Source organism: Pollicipes pollicipes, unplaced genomic scaffold, assembly GCF_011947565.3.
Source record: "Pollicipes pollicipes isolate AB1234 unplaced genomic scaffold, Ppol_2.1 Scaffold_2555;HRSCAF=2994_pilon_pilon_pilon, whole genome shotgun sequence".
NCBI lineage: Eukaryota > Metazoa > Arthropoda > Thecostraca > Pollicipedomorpha > Pollicipedidae > Pollicipes > Pollicipes pollicipes.
Window position 1 is genome coordinate 15,380,998 of NW_023596136.1, and position 11,287 is coordinate 15,392,284.

Below are 11,287 nucleotides of genomic sequence, written 5' to 3' on the forward strand. Positions count from 1 at the left end.
TTGTGCCGCCCGCCGCTGACCGGCCGCCCTCGGCCGCAGACGGGCCGGTGTCGGCCGCTGGAGGGCAGCACCAGCCATTCCAGTCCGTCGTCGCCGTCGCCGACCGTGTCGACCGACCCGCGGCGCGCCGAGGAGACAGTGCCGCTCATCGTGTACCGGGTGAGCGCCTGTGCTCAGGGCCGGCCGGGAGGCGCGGCCAATACGGTAATGGAGTGTGTGCGGAGGGGCGTGGTGCGAGCGCCGCCGCCCGGATACGGCCGCCGATCGCGTCGATGGGCCAGATTGTCGGCCGCGTGCCGCCCTGCTCGGCCGGCTTTGTCTGGACGGCGGCGGGGCACAGACATGGTTGGTTGCGCCTCCTGCTCGTCCTTTCCCGCCGTCCCGACTATGCGCCTGCGACAGCTCTCCGGCCTGTGGATGAGGGATTGTGTCGCTGTTCGGCTGGTGTAAGTAACTTGTAAGTATCATCCAGAAGTGTGTAAGTCAGACACTGCTAATTCGGAGGATTCAGTTGAAACGGTGCTTATTGAGAGCCGTACCTGGAACGCTCCAACTGTGATGTTTAGTTGGAAAGAGGTTAATTTGGATATGTCGTTCGCTGTCCTTAACATAATTGGAAGTGTTGAGGCATCTGTGAGTCTCTCCTCTCACGACGTGGACTGGGACTCTTGCATGCATGTCGCAGTCACCATCGCGGCTTTCCATGAGACTCCACCAGCGTCATGAGCCACCGGCGCCCGGCAGGCGCCGGCGGCTACGGTCGGGTCGGGTCCACGGCCCGGCTCCGGTCAATCGCTCCGGCCCGGTTGCGGCTCCAGCCCCCGGTCGGGCTCCAGCCTCTGCGCGCGGCCCGACCCGAGTCACCGGCCGCCGGCCGCGGCGCCGGCCGCCCCGTCCGCCGCGGCACCTGCCGACGCCGCCGCCGCGGCACTTGTCGGCGCCGCCGATGCGGCCAGCCATACCGACGACACCCGCCTCTGCACGGAATTCTAACGCGGCGTCGGCAGCCGGCCCCCCGCGATGTCGGCCTGGTGGAGGGGGCGGCGCCGGGCGACAGGCCGGACCTCCGACTGGCTCGCACGCCGCGGAGGAGCGGTGCTGGACGCAGCCGGTGCAGGCGAACCTCGAGTGGGTGACGCACGCGGCCGTGTTCACGCCTCGAGACGCTCGAGAGCTGGTCGTCAGCCTGGCAGAGGCAGTGTCAGCTCCGCCGCCCGGGGAGGGTCCGGCGCGTCCAGCGGCGGTATCAGGGCCGGCCGTCGGGGCAGGCCGCAGCGCTAGGAGTGGCTGTGACTGCAGCCTGTGGCAGGCAAGAAAAAGTCGCCGCCGGCAAAGCAGAAGTATTGTGGTTATGCTCGCTGAACGTCTGGACCAATGGACTGCGGCGTCACTGGTTTCACTAAAGCTGGTTGGGCTTTTTTGTGATGTTTGGCTTTTGGCTTTTGGCTGGCTTTAGGCTAATTCACCAATAGCCTAAACGTAGCGTTTCGTCCAACAGCAACAAATACACTGATGGTCGTATAATACACAGTTCAGGGACAGAGTGGTGCATGGTGCTGTTTCAATGCGTTAGTCTGAGTGCGTTAAGTGTCCGTCAGATAAAGTATGTCTGTTGATTTATCTTTCCTCCAAGCTGATCGGGTGCTAATTGATGTAGCTTGTCAGTGCTGTGAACTGATATTATGACAATGGACCGATCGATGTAACCCACGTTATTCTTAAGCCGTGTAAAACTTCTTGTTACTTAATATTTCATACGCTGGTTGATGTTATCGCGGCCGACCATTGCTGCTTATCATTCGACCATGCTTATCATTCCACAGGCTGATCACATGTAGTGTAAAAATCTAACATCTTTTCGAAGCATGCCTGCGCTGGCTCTCACGTTGCCGCAAGCTAATGAGCGTGTGCTATTCATCTTGATATTTCAAGGTAAGTGTTGTCTATTCATTTTAATCAGTGATATACGTGGCATGCAGAAAGCTTGCCTTCAGTCAGATCGTCGCCTGCGCTGCGTTCACTCGTGCTCCTGCGTTCACTCGTGCTCCTGCGTTTACTCGTGCTCCTGCGTTCACTCGTGCTCCTGCGTTCACTCGTGCTCCTGCGTTTACTCGTGCTCCTGCGTTTATTCGTGCTCCTGTGTTTACTCGTGCTCCTGCGTTTGTTGACTAAGAAAATTGCGAGTCAGCTCCGCAAAATGAACTACATTCCGCGTTTTTGAAATCGCTGATTCGTGCCATTTTCCATGCTACGTTCCTGGAAAAAGACAGGCGAATGATTTAGTAATTTAAGTTCAGAGAAATGTCATGGTTTTGCGTCTCGCATCGTGGTCCAGGCCGCCTTTGTGCGACGATTTTGATGCCGTGGTGTGTGTGAGATGTGACTGTGTGTCCTAGATTGGCAATGAAGATCGTTTGCAGATGCACTTGCGCGTATAAAGGCGACGGCTGTGGTACTTTGAGGATTGACACGAAATACAAAACGCCCAGCGCCTAGCTGTGTAAAAATGGCTTGTTTCTATGTTTAGACAAGCCCTGCACCACACACTAATCTGAACAGACGGGTTTACAGATTGCTGTGGTTCTTGACGAGGCTGGTCCCGAATGCCATGGATGAATTATGGTGAAAGATATTTTAGAGCGCTTTATCAGGAATTTATTCGTCGATGGGAACAAAACATGAATGTAGACATGGTTTTGATCCAACATTCTAAACCACTGTCACACGAGGGTCGAGTTTCTCTGGCACCCTGAGGACGGAGCGTTAAACAAATCGCATACTTTGTTATCATTTTGATACAATTTTCACCAGACTTACCACATGCAGATCTCATTAAGTCAACAAAGACTCCCTCCTACCACCAGCACGAACTTCATTATCTATGGATTTGTGACCGCTGTAAGACTCTGCTAAGGCAAGGCCAATGCAAAAAGGTGCTCCAAACATGGACTGCTTGCCCAGTTTGTGCAGCGGAATGACACACTGAAACGAAAGGCTCTCGCTCGTCGCATGGTTCGCATGGTTCGTCTCCAAGCCCGTCTCACATCATAGGTAGATTTTTGGCCCTAGGATTAAGAGGCACTTCGACTGCAGCCAGGTCACATCTCATGGACTCTGTCGGCAGCAATACTGCTAGGGTGGAAACGACGCCGTGAGTTCGCCCCCCCCCCCCCTCCCCTCCTTCCCTCCCTTAGTGGATTCGTGGTACCGGTGACGGTGCCTGTTGAGGGCTGTATTGTAATGTTGTTGCCTCTCATCAGGCGGCAGTATACCGTGTTTCGCTTGGATAAGAGCATGCCTCGCTCTCGGATGGGTGTCGATTTCTTAAAATGATAAGGACGGGTGGCAAAGTCAATGAAGTCGCAAAAAGAGGTAGGTACGAACAACGTACTCGATTTCGCCCGCCTATGTCTGGCTATCCTCCCCCTCACGCACTAATATGGGGTGTATATGATATTCCTGAATTTGCTGCACGCTCTTACAGCTCATCTGTGTATCTACAGCATGTCCCTTGCAAAGTTACCAGTTTCATGAACTAGAAGGGCTGCAGTTGTACTTCTCTCCTGCCAATTTAAATGTGAAGTTTTCGTACTCTTTGTCGTCATGTCCGTAGGGATTTTGTATGCATTTATGTACGAATTCACAGTATTGGACTTTCCCCAATTTATGTGGCTTTCGCCAACATGTACTACACGCGAGTGCTCGACACATCAAAATTCTAGCAAAAAAGCATGTACATTTCAAGTTGAAGCGCAACCAGACTTAAGCCATTTCTCCACGTACCATTGAAAGGGGTCGTTCTTAGCCTTCCCCAAGCATGACTAAGAATATGCCCATGTGTTTAGAATATTTTTCCATCGCTCTTTTCAATGAACATGCACTGCAAGCTTGCTGCAATGCTGGGGAACCCTCTTCCAAGCTATTGTGCCTCCGAACGGAGGCGAACCTGACCCACTTTAGCTCGAATGTATGCCAAGCGTGTATTGCAACAGGTGAGTGCAACCGTCTCACTGCGGGGAAGAGTCAGTCATCAAAGCGGAACCGCCCGCAATAGTGAGGTTCCGGTGCGGACCCTCCCGCAGGGAGGGGGCGGGGGGGGGGGGGGGGGGGGTCCGATGCGGACCCGCCCGCAGGAGTGAGGTTTCGATGCGGACCCGCCCGCAGGAGTGAAGTTTCGATGCGGACCCACCCGCAGGAGTGGGGTTCCGATGCGGGCCCGCCCGTAGGAGTGAAGTTCCTATGCGGACCCGCCCGCAGGAGTGAGGTTCCGATGCGGGCCCGCCCGTAGGAGTGAAGTTCCTATGCGGGCCCGCCCGTAGGAGTGAAGTTCCTATGCGGACCCGCCCGCAGGAGTGGGGTTCGATGCGGACCCGCCCGCAGGAGTGAACGGACCCGCCCGCAGAAGTGAGGTCCCGATGCAGACCCGCCCGCAGAAGTGAGGTCCCGATGCGGACCCGCCCGCAGGAGTGAGGTTCCGATGCGGGCCCGCCCGTAGGAGTGAAGTTCCTATGCAGACCCGCCCGCAGGAGTGGGGTTCCGATGCGCTATCACGGTCCAAAGCGCTAATTTCTGCCTGGGTCTTCCATAGGTTCCCACGTAATACCAGCCACTTGCGCAGTAATTTAAAGACTTCCTCCATGGCTTCTTCAAGTTCGTTCAGACTCTGAGGTTCTCATGTTACAAGTACTTGACTGTCATCCGCGCACGGTATTATAAGGTGTACGGCATCAGCACGACGGTCGCAGTTGTGTTTGAATGTACTTAAAATGGGATCCATGAACGAACCTTGGCACACACCGCAAGCGTTGGGGCAAGCGTTGCTACTCGATAAAGTAGTGGCTAACACAGGCTGCCTTTTATAGCTGAATTAGTCACATCAGACCAACCTAGACAACGTCCATGGCTCAAATGCACTACATGAAATTCTCCGAAAAAGCAGGTTCAAATGTCTCCTGCGAAGCGCGTCCTGGCTCAAGGCATCACGGCATGAGATACAAAATGCACCATAGGCTGCTCACACACCAGCTTGTCTTCCAGTTTAGGCACTACGGGAATGAGCGAGATCGATTTGAAGTTTCCTAATGTACTCAGGTCAATAGCGATATCTCTAACTTCCATCGCAGTACCCCAGAGACAAAACTGCTGTCGGTGCGCAGCTACACTGGTATCAGAAATGGTGGGCAGACTGGCAATATAAAGCGTCATGTCATCGCGACCACATGTGCTAATTGTGCATTTTTGTCTGCTGTTTTGTTGCGTTTTATGTTCAAGGAAAGAGTGGCCAAGTCACTGCACTGGCTGGGCACAACATCCGTGTGTTGAAACTGGTTCGGAGACCTAGGATAACCCATATACCGTGATGAGCCAAGTCGCGATGAGTTATCGTTTAGCAACTAGATCATAGGTGCGCACGCAGTCTGGATAAGACAAAAGTGACACAACACCTGACGAGGTCAGCGCACAGCAGGCATGGGTTGTTGTTGTGCAGCGAGCTAGACTCGATGTGCCCTGTATTCAGTGCTAACAGCATACACTGTACGCTGTGGATGGCAGAGTCTCCGCTCCCGACGCCCTCACGGAGCGATTTCGACCACGCGCTGACTGTCGAGAGGCCCGCCGTAGCACGCAGGCGTACAGAGGCATTCACCCAATCTCTCGGAACCACAGGTCAGACGACTACTCGAACGACCCGAGGCGAGGACATGTTCCTGGGGGAGGGAAACCCGACCGTTGGATCTATTTAAAGGCAGACCAGGTCCACCACTCCAGCGACGCGGGCGTCGGCTGCCGCCGCGACAGTCCCGGGAAAGGGTGCTAACTTCGCAGTCGCTGCCGGGGCCTGAGAACGGATCAAAGGGCGCCGAAGTCAGCCTGCAATAAACGGCTTGTCACCAAGATTGGGACACGCTTGAACCCACGGCGCCACCGGAGTGGTCGGAACAAATGGAGATATCTACGTGAAACTTGCTTTTAGTGTGTATGGCTATTGTCCCTACGATATATGTTCTGGGGTCTGAAATTTTGAAAATGATATGTTTACGATATGGAGTCCTTTCGCCAACAAACAGTTCTTAAATCTATGTTTTCTCCGAAGCTGCAGTTTTGCAGATATCGTTCTCTTCTATTGAGTCCATCGCTTCTGGGCAATGAGCAGTGTGACAGCCTGCTTCGGCTTGCAGTTCGTCTTCAATAGGGTTGATATTTATAAAAACAAACTGCGGTGCCACCACTAGGGTGGTGTAGGCTGCCAATCACCTCCAGTGATTTTGATCCACCTGTCTCTTGAGCCATACGCTTTCCGCTTTAGAGCTGGCTGTGGGCTGAGTGCTTAAGTACCGTGGTGGCGAAGCCGTCACCAGTTGATATCATTAAGCCTCCACCACAGAGGTGTAGTTTCGCAGAATGAGTTTGGGGATGAGGGGCCGAAATGGCTAAACCTCTCCCAAAACGCACTAAAACAGATTTATCCCTGGATTCGACCCACTTTTCTCTCAAAGCTTAGTGCCTGGATTCTTCCCAACTAAATAAGATATCACACACCTGCTCTGCGACGCTTTTCGGTCTGTCTCGGTGGTAGATTTTGTCTGACATCATACCTTGTTTGTCAATGCCTTGTTTGTCTGCGGCTCCCCAACCAAGGTTTCGGTTATGGACTTTTCAAGTTGATGTTATGGTGCTTCCGATGTTGTAGACGCGTGGGGCTTCGGGAATGAAGAGTGGCGGTTGATGTGTGTAACTGTTGGAGGCTGCTGCGGAAGTGCCCGACTGGAAGGCATAAGGCGGCCTGTGGGTCGGAAAACAGCATTCGCGCTAAGCATATTCGACACAGTTTGTGTTGTTTTAGTGGTGGTCGTAATCGGACGATTACTGTTGTCAGTTCAGTCGGCTGGTGGAGATCGACAGGTTTTCACAGCTGATCCATTGAACACTTACGTCGAAGTGGAGGTCGGCACATTTCAACGGTTCTTCCAAATGTAAGCGTCTGGCTGCTTCATCACGTTTGTGGTGGTAGTATGCGACTGGTTTGTTTTCATTCACTGGTTATGCACCGATGGGACGTCGTGGCAGAATAACGCAGATTACTGCAGGCTGTAGAAGTTGAAACATTGCCCACTAATGCCAAACACAATTTAGACCGAGATCTTCAAGACATATGCGCTTTGGTACTACAAAAAATGATGCATCATAGTTCAAAAACAGAAAACAGTTAGATAAATACTGTACGAAAGCAGTCCTCTAAAAGTTTAATTATCTTGGTAAGCTGCACTTTATTATTTGACGAGACACCGTGATTTGCATTTTCGCTGTGTTTTTCACCGGTAAAATATTTTTTGAAAACGTTTTTCATGACTCGTATAATTTTGGACTGAAACGCTACCCTTATACTTTGGATCCCGAAGTTTGGACGGCAAAGTTACCGTGGGGGAGAGAGGGACAAATCAGACACTGAGGTGCCAGCGGCCCACCCAAAAGGATACAAATGGATACAAAGGATATATCCGTGCCCCATTCAATAGCCATGCACCACCGTATCCCTGCGCAAGATTTCCCTGGCGTCCTTCAAGCCAGATACCGTCGCCTAGTCAGAGGTTCGGCGGCAAGGAGACCGTGTCAGTGTTGCAGGCTTTCAATATTTCCACCGGGTTAAACGTTGTGAGGTTTACGATGGCCTTCCTGGCGAGAACTTGCTTTGCCGAGGGATCCCCTGTGTTTGCTCGGACGGACTCTCGGGCGGCTCAGGCGCATGGACAGTGTCCATGGAGCGCCACAATCGCTCCTTTTCACCTTGGACGGCACGCCACCGTCGACAGATGGCTGCTGGATCAGCTCTCTGCTGTGGTCCCAAAGGTAGCTGGCGGGCTTATTGTAGGTTGTCTTCGAGGTTGCAGCATCCGGGTAGATGATCAAGCCCCACAGAAAGACCAGGTCGTGCACGGAAGCTTTGACCACTCATGGAGTGCAGAGCTCACAGGCGCACAGAATGGCGATGAAAGATGCGAGGCACCTGAGGGCCTCTGAATCACTGTGAGTCAGTGCGCGAAGCATTCACTGTGAGTCAAAGCGCGAAGCATTCACTCTGAGTCAGAGCGCGAAGCATTCACTCTGAGTCAGAGCGCGAAGCAGGGAGATCTTGATGGGTAGCTATTATGATAGGTTTATAAACGATGCCAGCTGTCGCTACTTCAGGTGACGTCAGCCGTGCAGTTTCGTAAAGTAAAGGCGTGTTTGGGGGGGGGGGGCGGAAAATAGGGGGTAGGAAAGAGGGCACAGGAAAATTGTAAAAGCTACGCCTTAAATAACTCAAGAATGATATTCTTGCGGATTTGACCCACTTTCCCTTCAAAATTTTGAGGGACTTGACCACCCCAGTGAAAAGAAAGCTAAACCATGTAGATGGTGCATCATCTGTCGGCTTGCTACCGCGGGAGGCTGACTCACTCCGAGGATCGGGAATAATTTTCAAACCTCACAAGGTATGTGCACTCAATTTTGACCTCCTCATAGGGGACCAGCCTGATGCATTTTAGAAGCGACCATTTTCACGTTAGGTGGGGTTACTGGGTTTGACACCGCAAGTGAAGGCCTACACAGCGATCCTTGCCTTAACGTGCGGTAACTAGCAGTACTCTTTCCTCTTTTCGTCCCTTTGACCTTGTATGGCCGTCTACCAGTCAGTATTATATGGCGTTATACTTCGTACCGCATCGGCAATTATGTGAGCCCATCTTATTAATGCCGAAGCAAAGTGATGGCTGTGACTTATATGTGAATATCTTATATACAAATGGGTAGATATCTTACTTAAAATATCTTATATATAAAGGGGTAGATCTGACGCATTTTCAAACCAACGACTACAGTATATAACGAGAGCGGAATGAGAGGAAGACCATGCTTCACGATGTGACCTTACCTTAAACATTGCTACCATCAAAACGCAAGTCCAAACAGCAAGAACACATGCTTCCGCTTGGTTTCGTTTCCAAGCATTTAGGTTTCTTTTTGAGCGAGCGAAACGGCCCAAGCGCCGTTCCAACATTTGGGCGATTTTAAAGGCACTTGCCGCGGCCTGTGATGCCATCAGTCACGTGACAGACATTTACTTGACTGTTTTTGATTGACATTGACCAAGGGTTAAATTTCACAGTCGTTAAAGGTGTATTATTTCATAGTCATAGTGCAACATACCAGTAGGACCCAAGAGCTCACCATTTCCCCCTTCGACAGCTGTGGGTGCCAGTGCTGCACTCATTACTTAGCTACTTAGTTACTAAAAGGACTTAAATTAGCTGAGCTTAGTTGCGTTCAACGCCAGTGACAAACACAATTTTTTGTGTCGCGATTTTTTATGATTTTTTTCGGGCCCAGCACCAAGAATGTGTGAAGAAAACGAAGGTCAAATTCTCCCAATGCTGCTCCCAATGGCTCCGCTGTGTTCTCCCAATGCCGCTCCCAATGGCTCCGCTGTGTTCTCCCAATGCCGCTCCCAATGGCTCCGCTGCGTTCTCCCAGCGCAGCTCGTATTGTGCCTGTGTTGGTAAAGCCACAGATGTTCCCTGAGGGACAGGTCTCAGGCTCTTGGGCAGCCCACTGTGACCGCAGTATTACCCTACTTGTTACCTTTACATAGTTATGTTGCAAAGTCCTGAAATGGCCTTTCCGAACGCTTTTTTGTTGTCATTTTGCGTTTTGTTTTTTACCAACGTAAAGCCAAACCGATTTATGGCCTGTACAATTAGCAACCTTTTTATGTTGTCAAATCGATCTAATGGGATGCAGATTCAGTAACCGTGATTTGCAATCATATGAAGCGGTCAACACCGCAGCACGTTCTTTTGTCCGTCATTATCTTTCTCGTTTTGGCTGTGTTGGTTTGTGGGCAGCATGACTGCTGTATGCGGTGGGGTTGATCACTACCAGATCAAATCAGTTGCAAAATACTCTGGGTCACGAACTTGTCCACCTGTGTGTTCGAATAGGTGCCAGGTTGTCTCAGAACGGATGACATGCTCTTTGGAGCAAAAGGCAACTTTGCGAACGGTCACTATATTTGCCTATCGCCGCTATCTCAGAGCGTGTTCTGTACTGGGGATCGACACTCCTCTCTCACCGCTTAAACGGGCGCCTGCCCTGTCTCTGTTGAATGTAGGGGCGAGCTCACACCTCGAACCGCACGTATTCCGCGTGTGGGCTGGTAAACAAATCACTTGAAGGCGCTTCTGACTAATGGTTTTGGCGTGGCTGTAGGCTTGCCTCAAGTGGGTTTTATTCGGCTTTTAGTCCTTTGGGAGGCATGGCCTTTCAACCAGCTTAGGCTTATTTATATTATTCATTTATTTACTGCGAACTTTGGCGAAATCCAGCGAGTGGTTATTCTAACGCCGCGTCAGTCCATCCCACATAGATCGACACAGAACACGCATCACAGACCTTACCCTACCGTGGGTTTAGCGGGCTTACGTGCGAGGTGCTTTCTCCGTGAGTCTAACATGCTCGTCGCAGACGCACAGCCACACTAACAAAAGCCGACGAGAAAGATTCGCGGCTAGGTTTTTCACCATCCGATTCGCCCGATACCTGCGGAGTTCTGGCTTGACTCATCCGGTTCCATTGCCAGCCTGCCACAACCAACCGCTGCCTACCTGTTGCTTATTTTCCAGCGGTCTCAGGCATAGCGGAGATAAAAGAGGCTTATCAATCAGACGCCCTTGTTCAGACAGAGTTCTCAGAGAGCACGCTGGGCGGAGGGGTGTAGCGTGCTTGAGGATCTTGTGGCTTGATACCTGTTTATTACAGGCGTACTTTCAGTACGGAAATCGCCGACAATTGCGTAATGATTTTATTTTTCAGCTGTTATTTGTTGGCTAGGACCATATGATTTTCGTTACAACCAAGTTTGGATTTCGCACTGCAGAACGAGGTCGGCTACGATATAGAGGTGCGCACAATTTTGCTAGTGGTTCTATGTCCAAACGAGGCTTACATATAAGATATTATCAATAAAAATGTACGTCTGCTTATGTCTGTCTGATGTCTTTTGGTTGTGGACCCGTAGCAGGTTGGGGAGCAATACAGAGACTAAACTTTCACAGCACCTATGTATAAGCGTGAGGAGTGCACATGCGTGCTGACGACTCGGCGCGGAAATTCATGAGAGCCATGTGCTGGTGGAAGGGTTCGTTTTTAAGCCCATACGGCTACCATTAATCGTATACGTGGGTGGTGCAGATTGAGCGGTAGTCAAGCCATCGAAAAGATATTACCTTTGCTGCGCGAGTACCAACGC